General features: G+C 53.4%; 28 non-coding genes across 28 annotated transcripts; all 28 read right to left on the bottom strand.

The window, feature by feature from the left end:
- Positions 1-203: 203 nt before the first annotated feature.
- LOC124570128 lies at positions 204-322 on the bottom strand. Its single transcript, XR_006971513.1, has one exon. It is a non-coding gene; the product is annotated as a 5S ribosomal RNA (ribosomal RNA).
- Positions 323-1,126: 804 nt separating this feature from the next.
- LOC124570127 lies at positions 1,127-1,245 on the bottom strand. The gene has a single exon (XR_006971512.1). It is a non-coding gene; the product is annotated as a 5S ribosomal RNA (ribosomal RNA).
- An 800-nt stretch (positions 1,246-2,045) lies between these two features.
- LOC124570129 lies at positions 2,046-2,164 on the bottom strand. Its single transcript, XR_006971514.1, has one exon. It is a non-coding gene; the product is annotated as a 5S ribosomal RNA (ribosomal RNA).
- An 802-nt stretch (positions 2,165-2,966) lies between these two features.
- LOC124570124 lies at positions 2,967-3,085 on the bottom strand. The gene has a single exon (XR_006971510.1). It is a non-coding gene; the product is annotated as a 5S ribosomal RNA (ribosomal RNA).
- An 804-nt stretch (positions 3,086-3,889) lies between these two features.
- On the bottom strand, positions 3,890-4,008 carry LOC124570123. The gene has a single exon (XR_006971509.1). It is a non-coding gene; the product is annotated as a 5S ribosomal RNA (ribosomal RNA).
- An 802-nt stretch (positions 4,009-4,810) lies between these two features.
- Positions 4,811-4,929, bottom strand: LOC124570122. Its single transcript, XR_006971508.1, has one exon. It is a non-coding gene; the product is annotated as a 5S ribosomal RNA (ribosomal RNA).
- A 799-nt stretch (positions 4,930-5,728) lies between these two features.
- Positions 5,729-5,847, bottom strand: LOC124570121. Its single transcript, XR_006971507.1, has one exon. It is a non-coding gene; the product is annotated as a 5S ribosomal RNA (ribosomal RNA).
- Positions 5,848-6,646: 799 nt separating this feature from the next.
- On the bottom strand, positions 6,647-6,765 carry LOC124570120. The gene has a single exon (XR_006971506.1). It is a non-coding gene; the product is annotated as a 5S ribosomal RNA (ribosomal RNA).
- Positions 6,766-7,564: 799 nt separating this feature from the next.
- LOC124570119 lies at positions 7,565-7,683 on the bottom strand. The gene has a single exon (XR_006971505.1). It is a non-coding gene; the product is annotated as a 5S ribosomal RNA (ribosomal RNA).
- A 799-nt stretch (positions 7,684-8,482) lies between these two features.
- Positions 8,483-8,601, bottom strand: LOC124570118. The gene has a single exon (XR_006971504.1). It is a non-coding gene; the product is annotated as a 5S ribosomal RNA (ribosomal RNA).
- Positions 8,602-9,401: 800 nt separating this feature from the next.
- LOC124570117 lies at positions 9,402-9,520 on the bottom strand. The gene has a single exon (XR_006971503.1). It is a non-coding gene; the product is annotated as a 5S ribosomal RNA (ribosomal RNA).
- A 799-nt stretch (positions 9,521-10,319) lies between these two features.
- On the bottom strand, positions 10,320-10,438 carry LOC124570116. Its single transcript, XR_006971502.1, has one exon. It is a non-coding gene; the product is annotated as a 5S ribosomal RNA (ribosomal RNA).
- Positions 10,439-11,237: 799 nt separating this feature from the next.
- LOC124570114 lies at positions 11,238-11,356 on the bottom strand. The gene has a single exon (XR_006971501.1). It is a non-coding gene; the product is annotated as a 5S ribosomal RNA (ribosomal RNA).
- Positions 11,357-12,155: 799 nt separating this feature from the next.
- Positions 12,156-12,274, bottom strand: LOC124570112. Its single transcript, XR_006971499.1, has one exon. It is a non-coding gene; the product is annotated as a 5S ribosomal RNA (ribosomal RNA).
- A 799-nt stretch (positions 12,275-13,073) lies between these two features.
- Positions 13,074-13,192, bottom strand: LOC124570111. Its single transcript, XR_006971498.1, has one exon. It is a non-coding gene; the product is annotated as a 5S ribosomal RNA (ribosomal RNA).
- A 799-nt stretch (positions 13,193-13,991) lies between these two features.
- Positions 13,992-14,110, bottom strand: LOC124570110. Its single transcript, XR_006971497.1, has one exon. It is a non-coding gene; the product is annotated as a 5S ribosomal RNA (ribosomal RNA).
- An 800-nt stretch (positions 14,111-14,910) lies between these two features.
- Positions 14,911-15,029, bottom strand: LOC124570109. The gene has a single exon (XR_006971496.1). It is a non-coding gene; the product is annotated as a 5S ribosomal RNA (ribosomal RNA).
- Positions 15,030-15,826: 797 nt separating this feature from the next.
- Positions 15,827-15,945, bottom strand: LOC124570108. The gene has a single exon (XR_006971495.1). It is a non-coding gene; the product is annotated as a 5S ribosomal RNA (ribosomal RNA).
- Positions 15,946-16,744: 799 nt separating this feature from the next.
- On the bottom strand, positions 16,745-16,863 carry LOC124570107. The gene has a single exon (XR_006971494.1). It is a non-coding gene; the product is annotated as a 5S ribosomal RNA (ribosomal RNA).
- A 799-nt stretch (positions 16,864-17,662) lies between these two features.
- On the bottom strand, positions 17,663-17,781 carry LOC124570106. The gene has a single exon (XR_006971493.1). It is a non-coding gene; the product is annotated as a 5S ribosomal RNA (ribosomal RNA).
- A 799-nt stretch (positions 17,782-18,580) lies between these two features.
- Positions 18,581-18,699, bottom strand: LOC124570105. Its single transcript, XR_006971492.1, has one exon. It is a non-coding gene; the product is annotated as a 5S ribosomal RNA (ribosomal RNA).
- A 799-nt stretch (positions 18,700-19,498) lies between these two features.
- Positions 19,499-19,617, bottom strand: LOC124570103. The gene has a single exon (XR_006971491.1). It is a non-coding gene; the product is annotated as a 5S ribosomal RNA (ribosomal RNA).
- A 799-nt stretch (positions 19,618-20,416) lies between these two features.
- Positions 20,417-20,535, bottom strand: LOC124570102. The gene has a single exon (XR_006971490.1). It is a non-coding gene; the product is annotated as a 5S ribosomal RNA (ribosomal RNA).
- A 799-nt stretch (positions 20,536-21,334) lies between these two features.
- On the bottom strand, positions 21,335-21,453 carry LOC124570131. Its single transcript, XR_006971516.1, has one exon. It is a non-coding gene; the product is annotated as a 5S ribosomal RNA (ribosomal RNA).
- A 799-nt stretch (positions 21,454-22,252) lies between these two features.
- LOC124570130 lies at positions 22,253-22,371 on the bottom strand. Its single transcript, XR_006971515.1, has one exon. It is a non-coding gene; the product is annotated as a 5S ribosomal RNA (ribosomal RNA).
- Positions 22,372-23,170: 799 nt separating this feature from the next.
- LOC124570125 lies at positions 23,171-23,289 on the bottom strand. Its single transcript, XR_006971511.1, has one exon. It is a non-coding gene; the product is annotated as a 5S ribosomal RNA (ribosomal RNA).
- An 800-nt stretch (positions 23,290-24,089) lies between these two features.
- LOC124570113 lies at positions 24,090-24,208 on the bottom strand. Its single transcript, XR_006971500.1, has one exon. It is a non-coding gene; the product is annotated as a 5S ribosomal RNA (ribosomal RNA).
- Positions 24,209-25,007: 799 nt separating this feature from the next.
- Positions 25,008-25,125, bottom strand: LOC124570101. The gene has a single exon (XR_006971489.1). It is a non-coding gene; the product is annotated as a 5S ribosomal RNA (ribosomal RNA).
- Positions 25,126-25,705: the final 580 nt, after the last annotated feature.

Below are 25,705 nucleotides of genomic sequence, written 5' to 3'. Positions count from 1 at the left end.
CTGTTTTGTCGTTTTCAAAGTCTTCTTGGCAAACTTGGTTAGCACATTCTCCCTCAAACCGAGTTAATTACTGCATTTTCGTACCATTACAGTAGTTTAAAAGGCATAAGGAAGCATCTTTGTCACAACAGAAAGGTAGTTTGAAAATTGGGCTGGCAGGGGTAGCGACATAATACCAAAACGAAAAAAAAAAAAAGGAAGGTAGCCAACAGCACCCAGGTTTCCCAGGTGGTCACCCATCCAAGTACTAACTGGGCCCAATGATGCTTAACTTCGGTGATCGGACGAGAACCGGTGTATCCATCATGGTATGGCCGTTGGCGCGCATCTAATGTAGGACCACGGCAGAATTCGCGTTCGGCTTTTTTCCCAACACACAAAATGTTAGTTTTCCGCCGCATTTGACGAAAGCACTTCCTTCCGCAACAGCCAGTTCCTCGAGGACGCGTGCGGGGAGCGCGCCCCACCGCCGCGTGTGTGAGACGCACTGCTGCTCGTTGCACCTCCTGTCATTCGCTGGGCGCGTGCAGCCTTCGGCACTAGCGGAGGACGGCATCTTGTCCCTGGTGTCCAGCGGAGGGGCCTGTACGGGGTGGTGCAGTGTCGTGCTGGAGGGCGCCACTGGTAGCGATGTGGGCTTCCTCGCCTCGCCGCGCCTCACACCAGGTGTCTGCGTAGTTTGCAGTGCATTCGCACCATTCCTGTCCCTGTCCCCGTCCCGACTTGTCCGACTTTGCTCGACTGCCGCTCGCTGCCGCTCGGGGTCGTGGGTCCATATGACAGCGCAAGCACGACAAACGTCTGCGGACGAGACGAGACGACTAAGGAATAAAGTCATGATTACAAACCAAATTTGGAACTCTACACTCCTACACAACAATAGGCGGTGAGCTATTTCAGAAATCACCTGCCGATTCCGTACTGTTTTGTCGTTTTCAAAGTCTTCTTGGCAAACTTGGTTAGCACATTCTCCCTCAAACCGAGTTAATTACTGCATTTTCGTACCATTACAGTAGTTTAAAAGGCATAAGGAAGCATCTTTGTCACAACAGAAAGGGTAGTTTGAAAATTGGGCTGGCAGGGGGTAGCGACATAATACCAAAACGAAAAAAAAAAAAAGGAAGGTAGCCAACAGCACCCAGGTTTCCCAGGTGGTCACCCATCCAAGTACTAACTGGGCCCAATGATGCTTAACTTCGGTGATCGGACGAGAACCGGTGTATCCATCATGGTATGGCCGTTGGCGCGCATCTAATGTAGGACCACGGCAGAATTCGCGTTCGGCTTTTTTCCCAACACACAAAATGTTAGTTTTCCGCCGCATTTGACGAAAGCACTTCCTTCCGCAACAGCCAGTTCCTCGAGGACGCGTGCGGGGGAGCGCGCCCCACCGCCGCGTGTGTGAGACGCACTGCTGCTCGTTGCACCTCCTGTCATTCGCTGGGCGCGTGCAGCCTTCGGCACTAGCGGAGGACGCATCTTGTCCCTGGTGTCCAGCGGAGGGCCTGTACGGGGTGGTGCAGTGTCGTGCTGGAGGGCGCCACTGGTAGCGATGTGGGCTTCCTCGCCTCGCCGCGCCTCACACCAGGTGTCTGCGTAGTTTGCAGTGCATTCGCACCATTCCTGTCCCTGTCCCCGTCCCGACTTGTCCCGACTTTGCTCGACTGCCGCTCGCTGCCGCTCGGTCGTGGTCCATATGACAGCGCAAGCACGACAAACGTCTGCGGGACGAGACGAGACGACTAAGGAATAAAGTCATGATTACAAACCAAATTTGGAACTCTACACTCCTACACAACAATAGGCGGTGAGCTATTTCAGAAATCACCTGCCGATTCGTACTGTTTTGTCGTTTTCAAAGTCTTCTGGCAAACTTGGGTTAGCACATTCTCCCTCAAACCGAGTTAATTACTGCATTTTCGTACCATTACAGTAGTTTAAAAGGCATAAGGAAGCATCTTTGTCACAACAGAAAGGTAGTTTGAAAATTGGGCTGGCAGGGGTAGCGACATAATACCAAAACGAAAAAAAAAAAAAAGGAAGGTAGCCAACAGCACCCAGGTTTCCCAGGTGGTCACCCATCCAAGTACTAACTGGGCCCAATGATGCTTAACTTCGGTGATCGGACGAGAACCGGTGTATCCATCATGGTATGGCCGTTGGGCGCGCATCTAATGTAGGACCACGGCAGAATTCGCGTTCGGCTTTTTTCCCAACACACAAAATGTTAGTTTTCCGCCGCATTTGACGAAAGCACTTCCTTCCGCAACAGCCAGTTCCTCGAGGACGCGTGCGGGGAGCGCGCCCCACCGCCGCGTGTGTGAGACGCACTGCTGCTCGTTGCACCTCCTGTCATTCGCTGGGCGCGTGCAGCCTTCGGCACTAGCGGAGGACGCATCTTGTCCCTGGTGTCCAGCGGAGGGCCTGTACGGGGTGGTGCAGTGTCGTGCTGGAGGGGCGCCACTGGTAGCGATGTGGGCTTCCTCGCCTCGCCGCGCCTCACACCAGGTGTCTGCGTAGTTTGCAGTGCATTCGCACCATTCCTGTCCCTGTCCCCGTCCCGACTTGTCCCGACTTTGCTCGACTGCCGCTCGCTGCCGCTCGGGTCGTGGTCCATATGACAGCGCAAGCACGACAAACGTCTGCGGGACGAGACGAGACGACTAAGGAATAAAGTCATGATTACAAACCAAATTTGGAACTCTACACTCCTACACAACAATAGGCGGTGAGCTATTTCAGAAATCACCTGCCGATTCGTACTGTTTTGTCGTTTTCAAAGTCTTCTTGGCAAACTTGGTTAGCACATTCTCCCTCAAACCGAGTTAATTACTGCATTTTCGTACCATTACAGTAGTTTAAAAGGCATAAGGAAGCATCTTTGTCACAACAGAAAGGTAGTTTGAAAATTGGGCTGGCAGGGGTAGCGACATAATACCAAAACGAAAAAAAAAAAAAAGGAAGGTAGCCAACAGCACCCAGGTTTCCCAGGTGGTCACCCATCCAAGTACTAACTGGGCCCAATGATGCTTAACTTCGGTGATCGGACGAGAACCGGTGTATCCATCATGGTATGGCCGTTGGCGCGCATCTAATGTAGGACCACGGCAGAATTCGCGTTCGGCTTTTTTCCCAACACACAAAAATGTTAGTTTTCCGCCGCATTTGACGAAAGCACTTCCTTCCGCAACAGCCAGTTCCTCGAGGACGCGTGCGGGGGAGCGCGCCCCACCGCCGCGTGTGTGAGGACGCACTGCTGCTCGTTGCACCTCCTGTCATTCGCTGGGCGCGTGCAGCCTTCGGCACTAGCGGAGGACGCATCTTGTCCCTGGTGTCCAGCGGAGGGCCTGTACGGGGTGGTGCAGTGTCGTGCTGGAGGGCGCCACTGGTAGCGATGTGGGCTTCCTCGCCTCGCCGCGCCTCACACCAGGTGTCTGCGTAGTTTGCAGTGCATTCGCACCATTCCTGTCCCTGTCCCCGTCCCGACTTGTCCCGACTTTGCTCGACTGCCGCTCGCTGCCGCTCGGGTCGTGGTCCATATGACAGCGCAAGCACGACAAAACGTCTGCGGGACGAGACGAGACGACTAAGGAATAAAGTCATGATTACAAACCAAATTTGGAACTCTACACTCCTACACAACAATAGGCGGTGAGCTATTTCAGAAATCACCTGCCGATTCGTACTGTTTTGTCGTTTTCAAAGTCTTCTTGGCAAACTTGGTTAGCACATTCTCCCTCAAACCGAGTTAATTACTGCATTTTCGTACCATTACAGTAGTTTAAAAGGCATAAGGAAGCATCTTTGTCACAACAGAAAGGTAGTTTGAAAATTGGGCTGGCAGGGGTAGCGACATAATACCAAAACGAAAAAAAAAAAAAAGGAAGGTAGCCAACAGCACCCAGGTTTCCCAGGTGGTCACCCATCCAAGTACTAACTGGGCCCAATGATGCTTAACTTCGGTGATCGGACGAGAACCGGTGTATCCATCATGGTATGGCCGTTGGCGCGCATCTAATGTAGGACCCACGGCAGAATTCGCGTTCGGCTTTTTTCCCAACACACAAAATGTTAGTTTTCCGCCGCATTTGACGAAAGCACTTCCTTCCGCAACAGCCAGTTCCTCGAGGACGCGTGCGGGGAGCGCGCCCCACCGCCGCGTGTGTGAGACGCACTGCTGCTCGTTGCACCTCCTGTCATTCGCTGGGCGCGTGCAGCCTTCGGCACTAGCGGAGGACGCATCTTGTCCCTGGTGTCCAGCGGAGGGCCTGTACGGGGTGGTGCAGTGTCGTGCTGGAGGGCGCCACTGGTAGCGATGTGGGCTTCCTCGCCTCGCCGCGCCTCACACCAGGTGTCTGCGTAGTTTTGCAGTGCATTCGCACCATTCCTGTCCCTGTCCCCGTCCCGACTTGTCCCGACTTTGCTCGACTGCCGCTCGCTGCCGCTCGGGTCGTGGTCCATATGACAGCGCAAGCACGACAAACGTCTGCGGGACGAGACGAGACGACTAAGGAATAAAGTCATGATTACAAACCAAATTTGGAACTCTACACTCCTACACAACAATAGGCGGTGAGCTATTTCAGAAATCACCTGCCGATTCGTACTGTTTTGTCGTTTTCAAAGTCTTCTTGGCAAACTTGGTTAGCACATTCTCCCTCAAACCGAGTTAATTACTGCATTTTCGTACCATTACAGTAGTTTAAAAGGCATAAGGAAGCATCTTTGTCACAACAGAAAGGGTAGTTTGAAAATTGGGCTGGCAGGGGTAGCGACATAATACCAAAACGAAAAAAAAAAAAAGGAAGGTAGCCAACAGCACCCAGGTTTCCCAGGTGGTCACCCATCCAAGTACTAACTGGGCCCAATGATGCTTAACTTCGGTGATCGGACGAGAACCGGTGTATCCATCATGGTATGGCCGTTGGCGCGCATCTAATGTAGGACCACGGCAGAATTCGCGTTCGGCTTTTTTCCCAACACACAAAATGTTAGTTTTCCGCCGCATTTGACGAAAGCACTTCCTTCCGCAACAGCCAGTTCCTCGAGGACGCGTGCGGGGAGCGCGCCCCACCGCCGCGTGTGTGAGACGCACTGCTGCTCGTTGCACCTCCTGTCATTCGCTGGGCGCGTGCAGCCTTCGGCACTAGCGGAGGACGCATCTTGTCCCTGGTGTCCAGCGGAGGGCCTGTACGGGGTGGTGCAGTGTCGTGCTGGAGGGCGCCACTGGTAGCGATGTGGGCTTCCTCGCCTCGCCGCGCCTCACACCAGGTGTCTGCGTAGTTTGCAGTGCATTCGCACCATTCCTGTCCCTGTCCCCGTCCCGACTTGTCCCGACTTTGCTCGACTGCCGCTCGCTGCCGCTCGGGTCGTGGTCCATATGACAGCGCAAGCACGACAAACGTCTGCGGGACGAGACGAGACGACTAAGGAATAAAGTCATGATTACAAACCAAATTTGGAACTCTACACTCCTACACAACAATAGGCGGTGAGCTATTTCAGAAATCACCTGCCGATTCGTACTGTTTTGTCGTTTTCAAAGTCTTCTTGGCAAACTTGGTTAGCACATTCTCCCTCAAACCGAGTTAATTACTGCATTTTCGTACCATTACAGTAGTTTAAAAGGCATAAGGAAGCATCTTTGTCACAACAGAAAGGTAGTTTGAAAATTGGGCTGGCAGGGGTAGCGACATAATACCAAAACGAAAAAAAAAAAAAGGAAGGTAGCCAACAGCACCCAGGTTTCCCAGGTGGTCACCCATCCAAGTACTAACTGGGCCCAATGATGCTTAACTTCGGTGATCGGACGAGAACCGGTGTATCCATCATGGTATGGCCGTTGGCGCGCATCTAATGTAGGACCACGGCAGAATTCGCGTTCGGCTTTTTTCCCAACACACAAAATGTTAGTTTTCCGCCGCATTTGACGAAAGCACTTCCTTCCGCAACAGCCAGTTCCTCGAGGACGCGTGCGGGGAGCGCGCCCCACCGCCGCGTGTGTGAGACGCACTGCTGCTCGTTGCACCTCCTGTCATTCGCTGGGCGCGTGCAGCCTTCGGCACTAGCGGAGGACGCATCTTGTCCCTGGTGTCCAGCGGAGGGCCTGTACGGGGTGGTGCAGTGTCGTGCTGGAGGGCGCCACTGGTAGCGATGTGGGCTTCCTCGCCTCGCCGCGCCTCACACCAGGTGTCTGCGTAGTTTGCAGTGCATTCGCACCATTCCTGTCCCTGTCCCCGTCCCGACTTGTCCCGACTTTGCTCGACTGCCGCTCGCTGCCGCTCGGGTCGTGGTCCATATGACAGCGCAAGCACGACAAACGTCTGCGGGACGAGACGAGACGACTAAGGAATAAAGTCATGATTACAAACCAAATTTGGAACTCTACACTCCTACACAACAATAGGCGGTGAGCTATTTCAGAAATCACCTGCCGATTCGTACTGTTTTGTCGTTTTCAAAGTCTTCTTGGCAAACTTGGTTAGCACATTCTCCCTCAAACCGAGTTAATTACTGCATTTTCGTACCATTACAGTAGTTTAAAAGGCATAAGGAAGCATCTTTGTCACAACAGAAAGGTAGTTTGAAAATTGGGCTGGCAGGGGTAGCGACATAATACCAAAACGAAAAAAAAAAAAAGGAAGGTAGCCAACAGCACCCAGGTTTCCCAGGTGGTCACCCATCCAAGTACTAACTGGGCCCAATGATGCTTAACTTCGGTGATCGGACGAGAACCGGTGTATCCATCATGGTATGGCCGTTGGCGCGCATCTAATGTAGGACCACGGCAGAATTCGCGTTCGGCTTTTTTCCCAACACACAAAATGTTAGTTTTCCGCCGCATTTGACGAAAGCACTTCCTTCCGCAACAGCCAGTTCCTCGAGGACGCGTGCGGGGAGCGCGCCCCACCGCCGCGTGTGTGAGACGCACTGCTGCTCGTTGCACCTCCTGTCATTCGCTGGGCGCGTGCAGCCTTCGGCACTAGCGGAGGACGCATCTTGTCCCTGGTGTCCAGCGGAGGGCCTGTACGGGGTGGTGCAGTGTCGTGCTGGAGGGCGCCACTGGTAGCGATGTGGGCTTCCTCGCCTCGCCGCGCCTCACACCAGGTGTCTGCGTAGTTTGCAGTGCATTCGCACCATTCCTGTCCCTGTCCCCGTCCCGACTTGTCCCGACTTTGCTCGACTGCCGCTCGCTGCCGCTCGGGTCGTGGTCCATATGACAGCGCAAGCACGACAAACGTCTGCGGGACGAGACGAGACGACTAAGGAATAAAGTCATGATTACAAACCAAATTTGGAACTCTACACTCCTACACAACAATAGGCGGTGAGCTATTTCAGAAATCACCTGCCGATTCGTACTGTTTTGTCGTTTTCAAAGTCTTCTTGGCAAACTTGGTTAGCACATTCTCCCTCAAACCGAGTTAATTACTGCATTTTCGTACCATTACAGTAGTTTAAAAGGCATAAGGAAGCATCTTTGTCACAACAGAAAGGTAGTTTGAAAATTGGGCTGGCAGGGGTAGCGACATAATACCAAAACGAAAAAAAAAAAAAGGAAGGTAGCCAACAGCACCCAGGTTTCCCAGGTGGTCACCCATCCAAGTACTAACTGGGCCCAATGATGCTTAACTTCGGTGATCGGACGAGAACCGGTGTATCCATCATGGTATGGCCGTTGGCGCGCATCTAATGTAGGACCACGGCAGAATTCGCGTTCGGCTTTTTTCCCAACACACAAAATGTTAGTTTTCCGCCGCATTTGACGAAAGCACTTCCTTCCGCAACAGCCAGTTCCTCGAGGACGCGTGCGGGGAGCGCGCCCCACCGCCGCGTGTGTGAGACGCACTGCTGCTCGTTGCACCTCCTGTCATTCGCTGGGCGCGTGCAGCCTTCGGCACTAGCGGAGGACGCATCTTGTCCCTGGTGTCCAGCGGAGGGCCTGTACGGGGTGGTGCAGTGTCGTGCTGGAGGGCGCCACTGGTAGCGATGTGGGCTTCCTCGCCTCGCCGCGCCTCACACCAGGTGTCTGCGTAGTTTGCAGTGCATTCGCACCATTCCTGTCCCTGTCCCCGTCCCGACTTGTCCCGACTTTGCTCGACTGCCGCTCGCTGCCGCTCGGGTCGTGGTCCATATGACAGCGCAAGCACGACAAACGTCTGCGGGACGAGACGAGACGACTAAGGAATAAAGTCATGATTACAAACCAAATTTGGAACTCTACACTCCTACACAACAATAGGCGGTGAGCTATTTCAGAAATCACCTGCCGATTCGTACTGTTTTGTCGTTTTCAAAGTCTTCTTGGCAAACTTGGTTAGCACATTCTCCCTCAAACCGAGTTAATTACTGCATTTTCGTACCATTACAGTAGTTTAAAAGGCATAAGGAAGCATCTTTGTCACAACAGAAAGGTAGTTTGAAAATTGGGCTGGCAGGGGTAGCGACATAATACCAAAACGAAAAAAAAAAAAAGGAAGGTAGCCAACAGCACCCAGGTTTCCCAGGTGGTCACCCATCCAAGTACTAACTGGGCCCAATGATGCTTAACTTCGGTGATCGGACGAGAACCGGTGTATCCATCATGGTATGGCCGTTGGCGCGCATCTAATGTAGGACCACGGCAGAATTCGCGTTCGGCTTTTTTTCCCAACACACAAAATGTTAGTTTTCCGCCGCATTTGACGAAAGCACTTCCTTCCGCAACAGCCAGTTCCTCGAGGACGCGTGCGGGGAGCGCGCCCCACCGCCGCGTGTGTGAGACGCACTGCTGCTCGTTGCACCTCCTGTCATTCGCTGGGCGCGTGCAGCCTTCGGCACTAGCGGAGGACGCATCTTGTCCCTGGTGTCCAGCGGAGGGCCTGTACGGGGTGGTGCAGTGTCGTGCTGGAGGGCGCCACTGGTAGCGATGTGGGCTTCCTCGCCTCGCCGCGCCTCACACCAGGTGTCTGCGTAGTTTGCAGTGCATTCGCACCATTCCTGTCCCTGTCCCCGTCCCGACTTGTCCCGACTTTGCTCGACTGCCGCTCGCTGCCGCTCGGGTCGTGGTCCATATGACAGCGCAAGCACGACAAACGTCTGCGGGACGAGACGAGACGACTAAGGAATAAAGTCATGATTACAAACCAAATTTGGAACTCTACACTCCTACACAACAATAGGCGGTGAGCTATTTCAGAAATCACCTGCCGATTCGTACTGTTTTGTCGTTTTCAAAGTCTTCTTGGCAAACTTGGTTAGCACATTCTCCCTCAAACCGAGTTAATTACTGCATTTTCGTACCATTACAGTAGTTTAAAAGGCATAAGGAAGCATCTTTGTCACAACAGAAAGGTAGTTTGAAAATTGGGCTGGCAGGGGTAGCGACATAATACCAAAACGAAAAAAAAAAAAAGGAAGGTAGCCAACAGCACCCAGGTTTCCCAGGTGGTCACCCATCCAAGTACTAACTGGGCCCAATGATGCTTAACTTCGGTGATCGGACGAGAACCGGTGTATCCATCATGGTATGGCCGTTGGCGCGCATCTAATGTAGGACCACGGCAGAATTCGCGTTCGGCTTTTTTCCCAACACACAAAATGTTAGTTTTCCGCCGCATTTGACGAAAGCACTTCCTTCCGCAACAGCCAGTTCCTCGAGGACGCGTGCGGGGAGCGCGCCCCACCGCCGCGTGTGTGAGACGCACTGCTGCTCGTTGCACCTCCTGTCATTCGCTGGGCGCGTGCAGCCTTCGGCACTAGCGGAGGACGCATCTTGTCCCTGGTGTCCAGCGGAGGGCCTGTACGGGGTGGTGCAGTGTCGTGCTGGAGGGCGCCACTGGTAGCGATGTGGGCTTCCTCGCCTCGCCGCGCCTCACACCAGGTGTCTGCGTAGTTTGCAGTGCATTCGCACCATTCCTGTCCCTGTCCCCGTCCCGACTTGTCCCGACTTTGCTCGACTGCCGCTCGCTGCCGCTCGGGTCGTGGTCCATATGACAGCGCAAGCACGACAAACGTCTGCGGGACGAGACGAGACGACTAAGGAATAAAGTCATGATTACAAACCAAATTTGGAACTCTACACTCCTACACAACAATAGGCGGTGAGCTATTTCAGAAATCACCTGCCGATTCGTACTGTTTTGTCGTTTTCAAAGTCTTCTTGGCAAACTTGGTTAGCACATTCTCCCTCAAACCGAGTTAATTACTGCATTTTCGTACCATTACAGTAGTTTAAAAGGCATAAGGAAGCATCTTTGTCACAACAGAAAGGTAGTTTGAAAATTGGGCTGGCAGGGGTAGCGACATAATACCAAAACGAAAAAAAAAAAAAGGAAGGTAGCCAACAGCACCCAGGTTTCCCAGGTGGTCACCCATCCAAGTACTAACTGGGCCCAATGATGCTTAACTTCGGTGATCGGACGAGAACCGGTGTATCCATCATGGTATGGCCGTTGGCGCGCATCTAATGTAGGACCACGGCAGAATTCGCGTTCGGCTTTTTTCCCAACACACAAAATGTTAGTTTTCCGCCGCATTTGACGAAAGCACTTCCTTCCGCAACAGCCAGTTCCTCGAGGACGCGTGCGGGGAGCGCGCCCCACCGCCGCGTGTGTGAGACGCACTGCTGCTCGTTGCACCTCCTGTCATTCGCTGGGCGCGTGCAGCCTTCGGCACTAGCGGAGGACGCATCTTGTCCCTGGTGTCCAGCGGAGGGCCTGTACGGGGTGGTGCAGTGTCGTGCTGGAGGGCGCCACTGGTAGCGATGTGGGCTTCCTCGCCTCGCCGCGCCTCACACCAGGTGTCTGCGTAGTTTGCAGTGCATTCGCACCATTCCTGTCCCTGTCCCCGTCCCGACTTGTCCCGACTTTGCTCGACTGCCGCTCGCTGCCGCTCGGGTCGTGGTCCATATGACAGCGCAAGCACGACAAACGTCTGCGGGACGAGACGAGACGACTAAGGAATAAAGTCATGATTACAAACCAAATTTGGAACTCTACACTCCTACACAACAATAGGCGGTGAGCTATTTCAGAAATCACCTGCCGATTCGTACTGTTTTGTCGTTTTCAAAGTCTTCTTGGCAAACTTGGTTAGCACATTCTCCCTCAAACCGAGTTAATTACTGCATTTTCGTACCATTACAGTAGTTTAAAAGGCATAAGGAAGCATCTTTGTCACAACAGAAAGGTAGTTTGAAAATTGGGCTGGCAGGGGTAGCGACATAATACCAAAACGAAAAAAAAAAAAAGGAAGGTAGCCAACAGCACCCAGGTTTCCCAGGTGGTCACCCATCCAAGTACTAACTGGGCCCAATGATGCTTAACTTCGGTGATCGGACGAGAACCGGTGTATCCATCATGGTATGGCCGTTGGCGCGCATCTAATGTAGGACCACGGCAGAATTCGCGTTCGGCTTTTTTCCCAACACACAAAATGTTAGTTTTCCGCCGCATTTGACGAAAGCACTTCCTTCCGCAACAGCCAGTTCCTCGAGGACGCGTGCGGGGAGCGCGCCCCACCGCCGCGTGTGTGAGACGCACTGCTGCTCGTTGCACCTCCTGTCATTCGCTGGGCGCGTGCAGCCTTCGGCACTAGCGGAGGACGCATCTTGTCCCTGGTGTCCAGCGGAGGGCCTGTACGGGGTGGTGCAGTGTCGTGCTGGAGGGCGCCACTGGTAGCGATGTGGGCTTCCTCGCCTCGCCGCGCCTCACACCAGGTGTCTGCGTAGTTTGCAGTGCATTCGCACCATTCCTGTCCCTGTCCCCGTCCCGACTTGTCCCGACTTTGCTCGACTGCCGCTCGCTGCCGCTCGGGTCGTGGTCCATATGACAGCGCAAGCACGACAAACGTCTGCGGGACGAGACGAGACGACTAAGGAATAAAGTCATGATTACAAACCAAATTTGGAACTCTACACTCCTACACAACAATAGGCGGTGAGCTATTTCAGAAATCACCTGCCGATTCGTACTGTTTTGTCGTTTTCAAAGTCTTCTTGGCAAACTTGGTTAGCACATTCTCCCTCAAACCGAGTTAATTACTGCATTTTCGTACCATTACAGTAGTTTAAAAGGCATAAGGAAGCATCTTTGTCACAACAGAAAGGTAGTTTGAAAATTGGGCTGGCAGGGGTAGCGACATAATACCAAAACGAAAAAAAAAAAAAGGAAGGTAGCCAACAGCACCCAGGTTTCCCAGGTGGTCACCCATCCAAGTACTAACTGGGCCCAATGATGCTTAACTTCGGTGATCGGACGAGAACCGGTGTATCCATCATGGTATGGCCGTTGGCGCGCATCTAATGTAGGACCACGGCAGAATTCGCGTTCGGCTTTTTTCCCAACACACAAAATGTTAGTTTTCCGCCGCATTTGACGAAAGCACTTCCTTCCGCAACAGCCAGTTCCTCGAGGACGCGTGCGGGGAGCGCGCCCCACCGCCGCGTGTGTGAGACGCACTGCTGCTCGTTGCACCTCCTGTCATTCGCTGGGCGCGTGCAGCCTTCGGCACTAGCGGAGGACGCATCTTGTCCCTGGTGTCCAGCGGAGGGCCTGTACGGGGTGGTGCAGTGTCGTGCTGGAGGGCGCCACTGGTAGCGATGTGGGCTTCCTCGCCTCGCCGCGCCTCACACCAGGTGTCTGCGTAGTTTGCAGTGCATTCGCACCATTCCTGTCCCTGTCCCCGTCCCGACTTGTCCCGACTTTGCTCGACTGCCGCTCGCTGCCGCTCGGGTCGTGGTCCATATGACAGCGCAAGCACGACAAACGTCTGCGGGACGAGACGAGACGACTAAGGAATAAAGTCATGATTACAAACCAAATTTGGAACTCTACACTCCTACACAACAATAGGCGGTGAGCTATTTCAGAAATCACCTGCCGATTCGTACTGTTTTGTCGTTTTCAAAGTCTTCTTGGCAAACTTGGTTAGCACATTCTCCCTCAAACCGAGTTAATTACTGCATTTTCGTACCATTACAGTAGTTTAAAAGGCATAAGGAAGCATCTTTGTCACAACAGAAAGGTAGTTTGAAAATTGGGCTGGCAGGGGTAGCGACATAATACCAAAACGAAAAAAAAAAAAAGGAAGGTAGCCAACAGCACCCAGGTTTCCCAGGTGGTCACCCATCCAAGTACTAACTGGGCCCAATGATGCTTAACTTCGGTGATCGGACGAGAACCGGTGTATCCATCATGGTATGGCCGTTGGCGCGCATCTAATGTAGGACCACGGCAGAATTCGCGTTCGGCTTTTTTCCCAACACACAAAATGTTAGTTTTCCGCCGCATTTGACGAAAGCACTTCCTTCCGCAACAGCCAGTTCCTCGAGGACGCGTGCGGGGAGCGCGCCCCACCGCCGCGTGTGTGAGACGCACTGCTGCTCGTTGCACCTCCTGTCATTCGCTGGGCGCGTGCAGCCTTCGGCACTAGCGGAGGACGCATCTTGTCCCTGGTGTCCAGCGGAGGGCCTGTACGGGGTGGTGCAGTGTCGTGCTGGAGGGCGCCACTGGTAGCGATGTGGGCTTCCTCGCCTCGCCGCGCCTCACACCAGGTGTCTGCGTAGTTTGCAGTGCATTCGCACCATTCCTGTCCCTGTCCCCGTCCCGACTTGTCCCGACTTTGCTCGACTGCCGCTCGCTGCCGCTCGGGTCGTGGTCCATATGACAGCGCAAGCACGACAAACGTCTGCGGGACGAGACGAGACGACTAAGGAATAAAGTCATGATTACAAACCAAATTTGGAACTCTACACTCCTACACAACAATAGGCGGTGAGCTATTTCAGAAATCACCTGCCGATTCGTACTGTTTTGTCGTTTTCAAAGTCTTCTTGGCAAACTTGGTTAGCACATTCTCCCTCAAACCGAGTTAATTACTGCATTTTCGTACCATTACAGTAGTTTAAAAGGCATAAGGAAGCATCTTTGTCACAACAGAAAGGTAGTTTGAAAATTGGGCTGGCAGGGGTAGCGACATAATACCAAAACGAAAAAAAAAAAAAGGAAGGTAGCCAACAGCACCCAGGTTTCCCAGGTGGTCACCCATCCAAGTACTAACTGGGCCCAATGATGCTTAACTTCGGTGATCGGACGAGAACCGGTGTATCCATCATGGTATGGCCGTTGGCGCGCATCTAATGTAGGACCACGGCAGAATTCGCGTTCGGCTTTTTTCCCAACACACAAAATGTTAGTTTTCCGCCGCATTTGACGAAAGCACTTCCTTCCGCAACAGCCAGTTCCTCGAGGACGCGTGCGGGGAGCGCGCCCCACCGCCGCGTGTGTGAGACGCACTGCTGCTCGTTGCACCTCCTGTCATTCGCTGGGCGCGTGCAGCCTTCGGCACTAGCGGAGGGACGCATCTTGTCCCTGGTGTCCAGCGGAGGGCCTGTACGGGGTGGTGCAGTGTCGTGCTGGAGGGCGCCACTGGTAGCGATGTGGGCTTCCTCGCCTCGCCGCGCCTCACACCAGGTGTCTGCGTAGTTTGCAGTGCATTCGCACCATTCCTGTCCCTGTCCCCGTCCCGACTTGTCCCGACTTTGCTCGACTGCCGCTCGCTGCCGCTCGGGTCGTGGTCCATATGACAGCGCAAGCACGACAAACGTCTGCGGGACGAGACGAGACGACTAAGGAATAAAGTCATGATTACAAACCAAATTTGGAACTCTACACTCCTACACAACAATAGGCGGTGAGCTATTTCAGAAATCACCTGCCGATTCGTACTGTTTTGTCGTTTTCAAAGTCTTCTTGGCAAACTTGGTTAGCACATTCTCCCTCAAACCGAGTTAATTACTGCATTTTCGTACCATTACAGTAGTTTAAAAGGCATAAGGAAGCATCTTTGTCACAACAGAAAGGTAGTTTGAAAATTGGGCTGGCAGGGGTAGCGACATAATACCAAAACGAAAAAAAAAAAAAGGAAGGTAGCCAACAGCACCCAGGTTTCCCAGGTGGTCACCCATCCAAGTACTAACTGGGCCCAATGATGCTTAACTTCGGTGATCGGACGAGAACCGGTGTATCCATCATGGTATGGCCGTTGGCGCGCATCTAATGTAGGACCACGGCAGAATTCGCGTTCGGCTTTTTTCCCAACACACAAAATGTTAGTTTTCCGCCGCATTTGACGAAAGCACTTCCTTCCGCAACAGCCAGTTCCTCGAGGACGCGTGCGGGGAGCGCGCCCCACCGCCGCGTGTGTGAGACGCACTGCTGCTCGTTGCACCTCCTGTCATTCGCTGGGCGCGTGCAGCCTTCGGCACTAGCGGAGGACGCATCTTGTCCCTGGTGTCCAGCGGAGGGCCTGTACGGGGTGGTGCAGTGTCGTGCTGGAGGGCGCCACTGGTAGCGATGTGGGCTTCCTCGCCTCGCCGCCTCACACCAGGTGTCTGCGTAGTTTGCAGTGCATTCGCACCATTCCTGTCCCTGTCCCCGTCCCGACTTGTCCCGACTTTGCTCGACTGCCGCTCGCTGCCGCTCGGGTCGTGGTCCATATGACAGCGCAAGCACGACAAACGTCTGCGGGACGAGACGAGACGACTAAGGAATAAAGTCATGATTACAAACCAAATTTGGAACTCTACACTCCTACACAACAATAGGCGGTGAGCTATTTCAGAAATCACCTGCCGATTCGTACTGTTTTGTCGTTTTCAAAGTCTTCTTGGCAAACTTGGTTAGCACATTCTCCCTCAAACCGAGTTAATTACTGCATTTTCGTACCATTACAGTAGTTTAAAAGGCATAAGGAAGCATCTTTGTCACAACAGAAAGGTAGTTTGAAAATTGGGCTGGCAGGGGTAGCGACATAATACCAAAACGAAAAAAAAAAAAAGGAAGGTAGCCAACAGCACCCAGGTTTCCCAGGTGGTCACCCATCCAAGTACTAACTGGGCCCAATGATGCTTAACTTCGGTGATCGGACGAGAACCGGTGTATCCATCATGGTATGGCCGTTGGCGCGCATCTAATGTAGGACCACGGCAGAATTCGCGTTCGGCTTTTTTCCCAACACACAAAATGTTAGTTTTCCGCCGCATTTGACGAAAGCACTTCCTTCCGCAACAGCCAGTTCCTCGAGGACGCGTGCGGGGAGCGCGCCCCACCGCCGCGTGTGTGAGACGCACTGCTGCTCGTTGCACCTCCTGTCATTCGCTGGGCGCGTGCAGCCTTCGGCACTAGCGGAGGACGCATCTTGTCCCTGGTGTCCAGCGGAGGGCCTGTACGGGGTGGTGCAGTGTCGTGCTGGAGGGCGCCACTGGTAGCGATGTGGGCTTCCTCGCCTCGCCGCGCCTCACACCAGGTGTCTGCGTAGTTTGCAGTGCATTCGCACCATTCCTGTCCCTGTCCCCGTCCCGACTTGTCCCGACTTTGCTCGACTGCCGCTCGCTGCCGCTCGGGTCGTGGTCCATATGACAGCGCAAGCACGACAAACGTCTGCGGGACGAGACGAGACGACTAAGGAATAAAGTCATGATTACAAACCAAATTTGGAACTCTACACTCCTACACAACAATAGGCGGTGAGCTATTTCAGAAATCACCTGCCGATTCGTACTGTTTTGTCGTTTTCAAAGTCTTCTTGGCAAACTTGGTTAGCACATTCTCCCTCAAACCGAGTTAATTACTGCATTTTCGTACCATTACAGTAGTTTAAAAGGCATAAGGAAGCATCTTTGTCACAACAGAAAGGTAGTTTGAAAATTGGGCTGGCAGGGGTAGCGACATAATACCAAAACGAAAAAAAAAAAAAGGAAGGTAGCCAACAGCACCCAGGTTTCCCAGGTGGTCACCCATCCAAGTACTAACTGGGCCCAATGATGCTTAACTTCGGTGATCGGACGAGAACCGGTGTATCCATCATGGTATGGCCGTTGGCGCGCATCTAATGTAGGACCACGGCAGAATTCGCGTTCGGCTTTTTTCCCAACACACAAAATGTTAGTTTTCCGCCGCATTTGACGAAAGCACTTCCTTCCGCAACAGCCAGTTCCTCGAGGACGCGTGCGGGGAGCGCGCCCCACCGCCGCGTGTGTGAGACGCACTGCTGCTCGTTGCACCTCCTGTCATTCGCTGGGCGCGTGCAGCCTTCGGCACTAGCGGAGGACGCATCTTGTCCCTGGTGTCCAGCGGAGGGCCTGTACGGGGTGGTGCAGTGTCGTGCTGGAGGGCGCCACTGGTAGCGATGTGGGCTTCCTCGCCTCGCCGCGCCTCACACCAGGTGTCTGCGTAGTTTGCAGTGCATTCGCACCATTCCTGTCCCTGTCCCCGTCCCGACTTGTCCCGACTTTGCTCGACTGCCGCTCGCTGCCGCTCGGGTCGTGGTCCATATGACAGCGCAAGCACGACAAACGTCTGCGGGACGAGACGAGACGACTAAGGAATAAAGTCATGATTACAAACCAAATTTGGAACTCTACACTCCTACACAACAATAGGCGGTGAGCTATTTCAGAAATCACCTGCCGATTCGTACTGTTTTGTCGTTTTCAAAGTCTTCTTGGCAAACTTGGTTAGCACATTCTCCCTCAAACCGAGTTAATTACTGCATTTTCGTACCATTACAGTAGTTTAAAAGGCATAAGGAAGCATCTTTGTCACAACAGAAAGGTAGTTTGAAAATTGGGCTGGCAGGGGTAGCGACATAATACCAAAACGAAAAAAAAAAAAAGGAAGGTAGCCAACAGCACCCAGGTTTCCCAGGTGGTCACCCATCCAAGTACTAACTGGGCCCAATGATGCTTAACTTCGGTGATCGGACGAGAACCGGTGTATCCATCATGGTATGGCCGTTGGCGCGCATCTAATGTAGGACCACGGCAGAATTCGCGTTCGGCTTTTTTCCCAACACACAAAATGTTAGTTTTCCGCCGCATTTGACGAAAGCACTTCCTTCCGCAACAGCCAGTTCCTCGAGGACGCGTGCGGGGAGCGCGCCCCACCGCCGCGTGTGTGAGACGCACTGCTGCTCGTTGCACCTCCTGTCATTCGCTGGGCGCGTGCAGCCTTCGGCACTAGCGGAGGACGCATCTTGTCCCTGGTGTCCAGCGGAGGGCCTGTACGGGGTGGTGCAGTGTCGTGCTGGAGGGCGCCACTGGTAGCGATGTGGGCTTCCTCGCCTCGCCGCGCCTCACACCAGGTGTCTGCGTAGTTTGCAGTGCATTCGCACCATTCCTGTCCCTGTCCCCGTCCCGACTTGTCCCGACTTTGCTCGACTGCCGCTCGCTGCCGCTCGGGTCGTGGTCCATATGACAGCGCAAGCACGACAAACGTCTGCGGGACGAGACGAGACGACTAAGGAATAAAGTCATGATTACAAACCAAATTTGGAACTCTACACTCCTACACAACAATAGGCGGTGAGCTATTTCAGAAATCACCTGCCGATTCGTACTGTTTTGTCGTTTTCAAAGTCTTCTTGGCAAACTTGGTTAGCACATTCTCCCTCAAACCGAGTTAATTACTGCATTTTCGTACCATTACAGTAGTTTAAAAGGCATAAGGAAGCATCTTTGTCACAACAGAAAGGTAGTTTGAAAATTGGGCTGGCAGGGGTAGCGACATAATACCAAAACGAAAAAAAAAAAAAGGAAGGTAGCCAACAGCACCCAGGTTTCCCAGGTGGTCACCCATCCAAGTACTAACTGGGCCCAATGATGCTTAACTTCGGTGATCGGACGAGAACCGGTGTATCCATCATGGTATGGCCGTTGGCGCGCATCTAATGTAGGACCACGGCAGAATTCGCGTTCGGCTTTTTTCCCAACACACAAAATGTTAGTTTTCCGCCGCATTTGACGAAAGCACTTCCTTCCGCAACAGCCAGTTCCTCGAGGACGCGTGCGGGGAGCGCGCCCCACCGCCGCGTGTGTGAGACGCACTGCTGCTCGTTGCACCTCCTGTCATTCGCTGGGCGCGTGCAGCCTTCGGCACTAGCGGAGGACGCATCTTGTCCCTGGTGTCCAGCGGAGGGCCTGTACGGGGTGGTGCAGTGTCGTGCTGGAGGGCGCCACTGGTAGCGATGTGGGCTTCCTCGCCTCGCCGCGCCTCACACCAGGTGTCTGCGTAGTTTGCAGTGCATTCGCACCATTCCTGTCCCTGTCCCCGTCCCGACTTGTCCCGACTTTGCTCGACTGCCGCTCGCTGCCGCTCGGGTCGTGGTCCATATGACAGCGCAAGCACGACAAACGTCTGCGGGACGAGACGAGACGACTAAGGAATAAAGTCATGATTACAAACCAAATTTGGAACTCTACACTCCTACACAACAATAGGCGGTGAGCTATTTCAGAAATCACCTGCCGATTCGTACTGTTTTGTCGTTTTCAAAGTCTTCTTGGCAAACTTGGTTAGCACATTCTCCCTCAAACCGAGTTAATTACTGCATTTTCGTACCATTACAGTAGTTTAAAAGGCATAAGGAAGCATCTTTGTCACAACAGAAAGGTAGTTTGAAAATTGGGCTGGCAGGGGTAGCGACATAATACCAAAACGAAAAAAAAAAAAAGGAAGGTAGCCAACAGCACCCAGGTTTCCCAGGTGGTCACCCATCCAAGTACTAACTGGGCCCAATGATGCTTAACTTCGGTGATCGGACGAGAACCGGTGTATCCATCATGGTATGGCCGTTGGCGCGCATCTAATGTAGGACCACGGCAGAATTCGCGTTCGGCTTTTTTCCCAACACACAAAATGTTAGTTTTCCGCCGCATTTGACGAAAGCACTTCCTTCCGCAACAGCCAGTTCCTCGAGGACGCGTGCGGGGAGCGCGCCCCACCGCCGCGTGTGTGAGACGCACTGCTGCTCGTTGCACCTCCTGTCATTCGCTGGGCGCGTGCAGCCTTCGGCACTAGCGGAGGACGCATCTTGTCCCTGGTGTCCAGCGGAGGGCCTGTACGGGGTGGTGCAGTGTCGTGCTGGAGGGCGCCACTGGTAGCGATGTGGGCTTCCTCGCCTCGCCGCGCCTCACACCAGGTGTCTGCGTAGTTTGCAGTGCATTCGCACCATTCCTGTCCCTGTCCCCGTCCCGACTTGTCCCGACTTTGCTCGACTGCCGCTCGCTGCCGCTCGGGTCGTGGTCCATATGACAGCGCAAGCACGACAAACGTCTGCGGGACGAGACGAGACGACTAAGGAATAAAGTCATGATTACAAACCAAATTTGGAACTCTACACTCCTACACAACAATAGGCGGTGAGCTATTTCAGAAATCACCTGCCGATTCGTACTGTTTTGTCGTTTTCAAAGTCTTCTTGGCAAACTTGGTTAGCACATTCTCCCTCAAACCGAGTTAATTACTGCATTTTCGTACCATTACAGTAGTTTAAAAGGCATAAGGAAGCATCTTTGTCACAACAGAAAGGTAGTTTGAAAATTGGGCTGGCAGGGGTAGCGACATAATACCAAAACGAAAAAAAAAAAAAGGAAGGTAGCCAACAGCACCCAGGTTTCCCAGGTGGTCACCCATCCAAGTACTAACTGGGCCCAATGATGCTTAACTTCGGTGATCGGACGAGAACCGGTGTATCCATCATGGTATGGCCGTTGGCGCGCATCTAATGTAGGACCACGGCAGAATTCGCGTTCGGCTTTTTTCCCAACACACAAAATGTTAGTTTTCCGCCGCATTTGACGAAAGCACTTCCTTCCGCAACAGCCAGTTCCTCGAGGACGCGTGCGGGGAGCGCGCCCCACCGCCGCGTGTGTGAGACGCACTGCTGCTCGTTGCACCTCCTGTCATTCGCTGGGCGCGTGCAGCCTTCGGCACTAGCGGAGGACGCATCTTGTCCCTGGTGTCCAGCGGAGGGCCTGTACGGGGTGGTGCAGTGTCGTGCTGGAGGGCGCCACTGGTAGCGATGTGGGCTTCCTCGCCTCGCCGCGCCTCACACCAGGTGTCTGCGTAGTTTGCAGTGCATTCGCACCATTCCTGTCCCTGTCCCCGTCCCGACTTGTCCCGACTTTGCTCGACTGCCGCTCGCTGCCGCTCGGGTCGTGGTCCATATGACAGCGCAAGCACGACAAACGTCTGCGGGACGAGACGAGACGACTAAGGAATAAAGTCATGATTACAAACCAAATTTGGAACTCTACACTCCTACACAACAATAGGCGGTGAGCTATTTCAGAAATCACCTGCCGATTCGTACTGTTTTGTCGTTTTCAAAGTCTTCTTGGCAAACTTGGTTAGCACATTCTCCCTCAAACCGAGTTAATTACTGCATTTTCGTACCATTACAGTAGTTTAAAAGGCATAAGGAAGCATCTTTGTCACAACAGAAAGGTAGTTTGAAAATTGGGCTGGCAGGGGTAGCGACATAATACCAAAACGAAAAAAAAAAAAAGGAAGGTAGCCAACAGCACCCAGGTTTCCCAGGTGGTCACCCATCCAAGTACTAACTGGGCCCAATGATGCTTAACTTCGGTGATCGGACGAGAACCGGTGTATCCATCATGGTATGGCCGTTGGCGCGCATCTAATGTAGGACCACGGCAGAATTCGCGTTCGGCTTTTTTCCCAACACACAAAATGTTAGTTTTCCGCCGCATTTGACGAAAGCACTTCCTTCCGCAACAGCCAGTTCCTCGAGGACGCGTGCGGGGAGCGCGCCCCACCGCCGCGTGTGTGAGACGCACTGCTGCTCGTTGCACCTCCTGTCATTCGCTGGGCGCGTGCAGCCTTCGGCACTAGCGGAGGACGCATCTTGTCCCTGGTGTCCAGCGGAGGGCCTGTACGGGGTGGTGCAGTGTCGTGCTGGAGGGCGCCACTGGTAGCGATGTGGGCTTCCTCGCCTCGCCGCGCCTCACACCAGGTGTCTGCGTAGTTTGCAGTGCATTCGCACCATTCCTGTCCCTGTCCCCGTCCCGACTTGTCCCGACTTTGCTCGACTGCCGCTCGCTGCCGCTCGGGTCGTGGTCCATATGACAGCGCAAGCACGACAAACGTCTGCGGGACGAGACGAGACGACTAAGGAATAAAGTCATGATTACAAACCAAATTTGGAACTCTACACTCCTACACAACAATAGGCGGTGAGCTATTTCAGAAATCACCTGCCGATTCGTACTGTTTTGTCGTTTTCAAAGTCTTCTTGGCAAACTTGGTTAGCACATTCTCCCTCAAACCGAGTTAATTACTGCATTTTCGTACCATTACAGTAGTTTAAAAGGCATAAGGAAGCATCTTTGTCACAACAGAAAGGTAGTTTGAAAATTGGGCTGGCAGGGGTAGCGACATAATACCAAAACGAAAAAAAAAAAAAGGAAGGTAGCCAACAGCACCCAGGTTTCCCAGGTGGTCACCCATCCAAGTACTAACTGGGCCCAATGATGCTTAACTTCGGTGATCGGACGAGAACCGGTGTATCCATCATGGTATGGCCGTTGGCGCGCATCTAATGTAGGACCACGGCAGAATTCGCGTTCGGCTTTTTTCCCAACACACAAAATGTTAGTTTTCCGCCGCATTTGACGAAAGCACTTCCTTCCGCAACAGCCAGTTCCTCGAGGACGCGTGCGGGGAGCGCGCCCCACCGCCGCGTGTGTGAGACGCACTGCTGCTCGTTGCACCTCCTGTCATTCGCTGGGCGCGTGCAGCCTTCGGCACTAGCGGAGGACGCATCTTGTCCCTGGTGTCCAGCGGAGGGCCTGTACGGGGTGGTGCAGTGTCGTGCTGGAGGGCGCCACTGGTAGCGATGTGGGCTTCCTCGCCTCGCCGCGCCTCACACCAGGTGTCTGCGTAGTTTGCAGTGCATTCGCACCATTCCTGTCCCTGTCCCCGTCCCGACTTGTCCCGACTTTGCTCGACTGCCGCTCGCTGCCGCTCGGGTCGTGGTCCATATGACAGCGCAAGCACGACAAACGTCTGCGGGACGAGACGAGACGACTAAGGAATAAAGTCATGATTACAAACCAAATTTGGAACTCTACACTCCTACACAACAATAGGCGGTGAGCTATTTCAGAAATCACCTGCCGATTCGTACTGTTTTGTCGTTTTCAAAGTCTTCTTGGCAAACTTGGTTAGCACATTCTCCCTCAAACCGAGTTAATTACTGCATTTTCGTACCATTACAGTAGTTTAAAAGGCATAAGGAAGCATCTTTGTCACAACAGAAAGGTAGTTTGAAAATTGGGCTGGCAGGGGTAGCGACATAATACCAAAACGAAAAAAAAAAAAAGGAAGGTAGCCAACAGCACCCAGGTTTCCCAGGTGGTCACCCATCCAAGTACTAACTGGGCCCAATGATGCTTAACTTCGGTGATCGGACGAGAACCGGTGTATCCATCATGGTATGGCCGTTGGCGCGCATCTAATGTAGGACCACGGCAGAATTCGCGTTCGGCTTTTTTCCCAACACACAAAATGTTAGTTTTCCGCCGCATTTGACGAAAGCACTTCCTTCCGCAACAGCCAGTTCCTCGAGGACGCGTGCGGGGAGCGCGCCCCACCGCCGCGTGTGTGAGACGCACTGCTGCTCGTTGCACCTCCTGTCATTCGCTGGGCGCGTGCAGCCTTCGGCACTAGCGGAGGACGCATCTTGTCCCTGGTGTCCAGCGGAGGGCCTGTACGGGGTGGTGCAGTGTCGTGCTGGAGGGCGCCACTGGTAGCGATGTGGGCTTCCTCGCCTCGCCGCGCCTCACACCAGGTGTCTGCGTAGTTTGCAGTGCATTCGCACCATTCCTGTCCCTGTCCCCGTCCCGACTTGTCCCGACTTTGCTCGACTGCCGCTCGCTGCCGCTCGGGTCGTGGTCCATATGACAGCGCAAGCACGACAAACGTCTGCGGGACGAGACGAGACGACTAAGGAATAAAGTCATGATTACAAACCAAATTTGGAACTCTACACTCCTACACAACAATAGGCGGTGAGCTATTTCAGAAATCACCTGCCGATTCGTACTGTTTTGTCGTTTTCAAAGTCTTCTTGGCAAACTTGGTTAGCACATTCTCCCTCAAACCGAGTTAATTACTGCATTTTCGTACCATTACAGTAGTTTAAAAGGCATAAGGAAGCATCTTTGTCACAACAGAAAGGTAGTTTGAAAATTGGGCTGGCAGGGGTAGCGACATAATACCAAAACGAAAAAAAAAAAAAAGGAAGGTAGCCAACAGCACCCAGGTTTCCCAGGTGGTCACCCATCCAAGTACTAACTGGGCCCAATGATGCTTAACTTCGGTGATCGGACGAGAACCGGTGTATCCATCATGGTATGGCCGTTGGCGCGCATCTAATGTAGGACCACGGCAGAATTCGCGTTCGGCTTTTTTCCCAACACACAAAATGTTAGTTTTCCGCCGCATTTGACGAAAGCACTTCCTTCCGCAACAGCCAGTTCCTCGAGGACGCGTGCGGGGAGCGCGCCCCACCGCCGCGTGTGTGAGACGCACTGCTGCTCGTTGCACCTCCTGTCATTCGCTGGGCGCGTGCAGCCTTCGGCACTAGCGGAGGACGCATCTTGTCCCTGGTGTCCAGCGGAGGGCCTGTACGGGGTGGTGCAGTGTCGTGCTGGAGGGCGCCACTGGTAGCGATGTGGGCTTCCTCGCCTCGCCGCGCCTCACACCAGGTGTCTGCGTAGTTTGCAGTGCATTCGCACCATTCCTGTCCCTGTCCCCGTCCCGACTTGTCCCGACTTTGCTCGACTGCCGCTCGCTGCCGCTCGGGTCGTGGTCCATATGACAGCGCAAGCACGACAAACGTCTGCGGGACGAGACGAGACGACTAAGGAATAAAGTCATGATTACAAACCAAATTTGGAACTCTACACTCCTACACAACAATAGGCGGTGAGCTATTTCAGAAATCACCTGCCGATTCGTACTGTTTTGTCGTTTTCAAAGTCTTCTTGGCAAACTTGGTTAGCACATTCTCCCTCAAACCGAGTTAATTACTGCATTTTCGTACCATTACAGTAGTTTAAAAGGCATAAGGAAGCATCTTTGTCACAACAGAAAGGTAGTTTGAAAATTGGGCTGGCAGGGGTAGCGACATAATACCAAAACGAAAAAAAAAAAAAGGAAGGTAGCCAACAGCACCCAGTTTCCCAGGTGGTCACCCATCCAAGTACTAACTGGGCCCAATGATGCTTAACTTCGGTGATCGGACGAGAACCGGTGTATCCATCATGGTATGGCCGTTGGCGCGCATCTAATGTAGGACCACGGCAGAATTCGCGTTCGGCTTTTTTCCCAACACACAAAATGTTAGTTTTCCGCCGCATTTGACGAAAGCACTTCCTTCCGCAACAGCCAGTTCCTCGAGGACGCGTGCGGGGAGCGCGCCCACCGCCGCGTGTGTGAGACGCACTGCTGCTCGTTGCACCTCCTGTCATTCGCTGGGCGCGTGCAGCCTTCGGCACTAGCGGAGGACGCATCTTGTCCCTGGTGTCCAGCGGAGGGCCTGTACGGGGTGGTGCAGTGTCGTGCTGGAGGGCGCCACTGGTAGCGATGTGGGCTTCCTCGCCTCGCCGCGCCTCACACCAGGTGTCTGCGTAGTTTGCAGTGCATTCGCACCATTCCTGTCCCTGTCCCCGTCCCGACTTGTCCCGACTTTGCTCGACTGCCGCTCGCTGCCGCTCGGGTCGTGGTCCATATGACAGCGCAAGCACGACAAACGTCTGCGGGACGAGACGAGACGACTAAGGAATAAAGTCATGATTACAAACCAAATTTGGAACTCTACACTCCTACACAACAATAGGCGGTGAGCTATTTCAGAAATC

This window comes from Schistocerca americana, unplaced genomic scaffold (genome assembly GCF_021461395.2).
Source record: "Schistocerca americana isolate TAMUIC-IGC-003095 unplaced genomic scaffold, iqSchAmer2.1 HiC_scaffold_1583, whole genome shotgun sequence".
In the NCBI taxonomy this organism is placed as follows: domain Eukaryota; kingdom Metazoa; phylum Arthropoda; class Insecta; order Orthoptera; family Acrididae; genus Schistocerca; species Schistocerca americana.
Note: the sequence above shows the minus strand (reverse complement) of the source record. Positions and strands in the feature narration are given on the sequence as shown.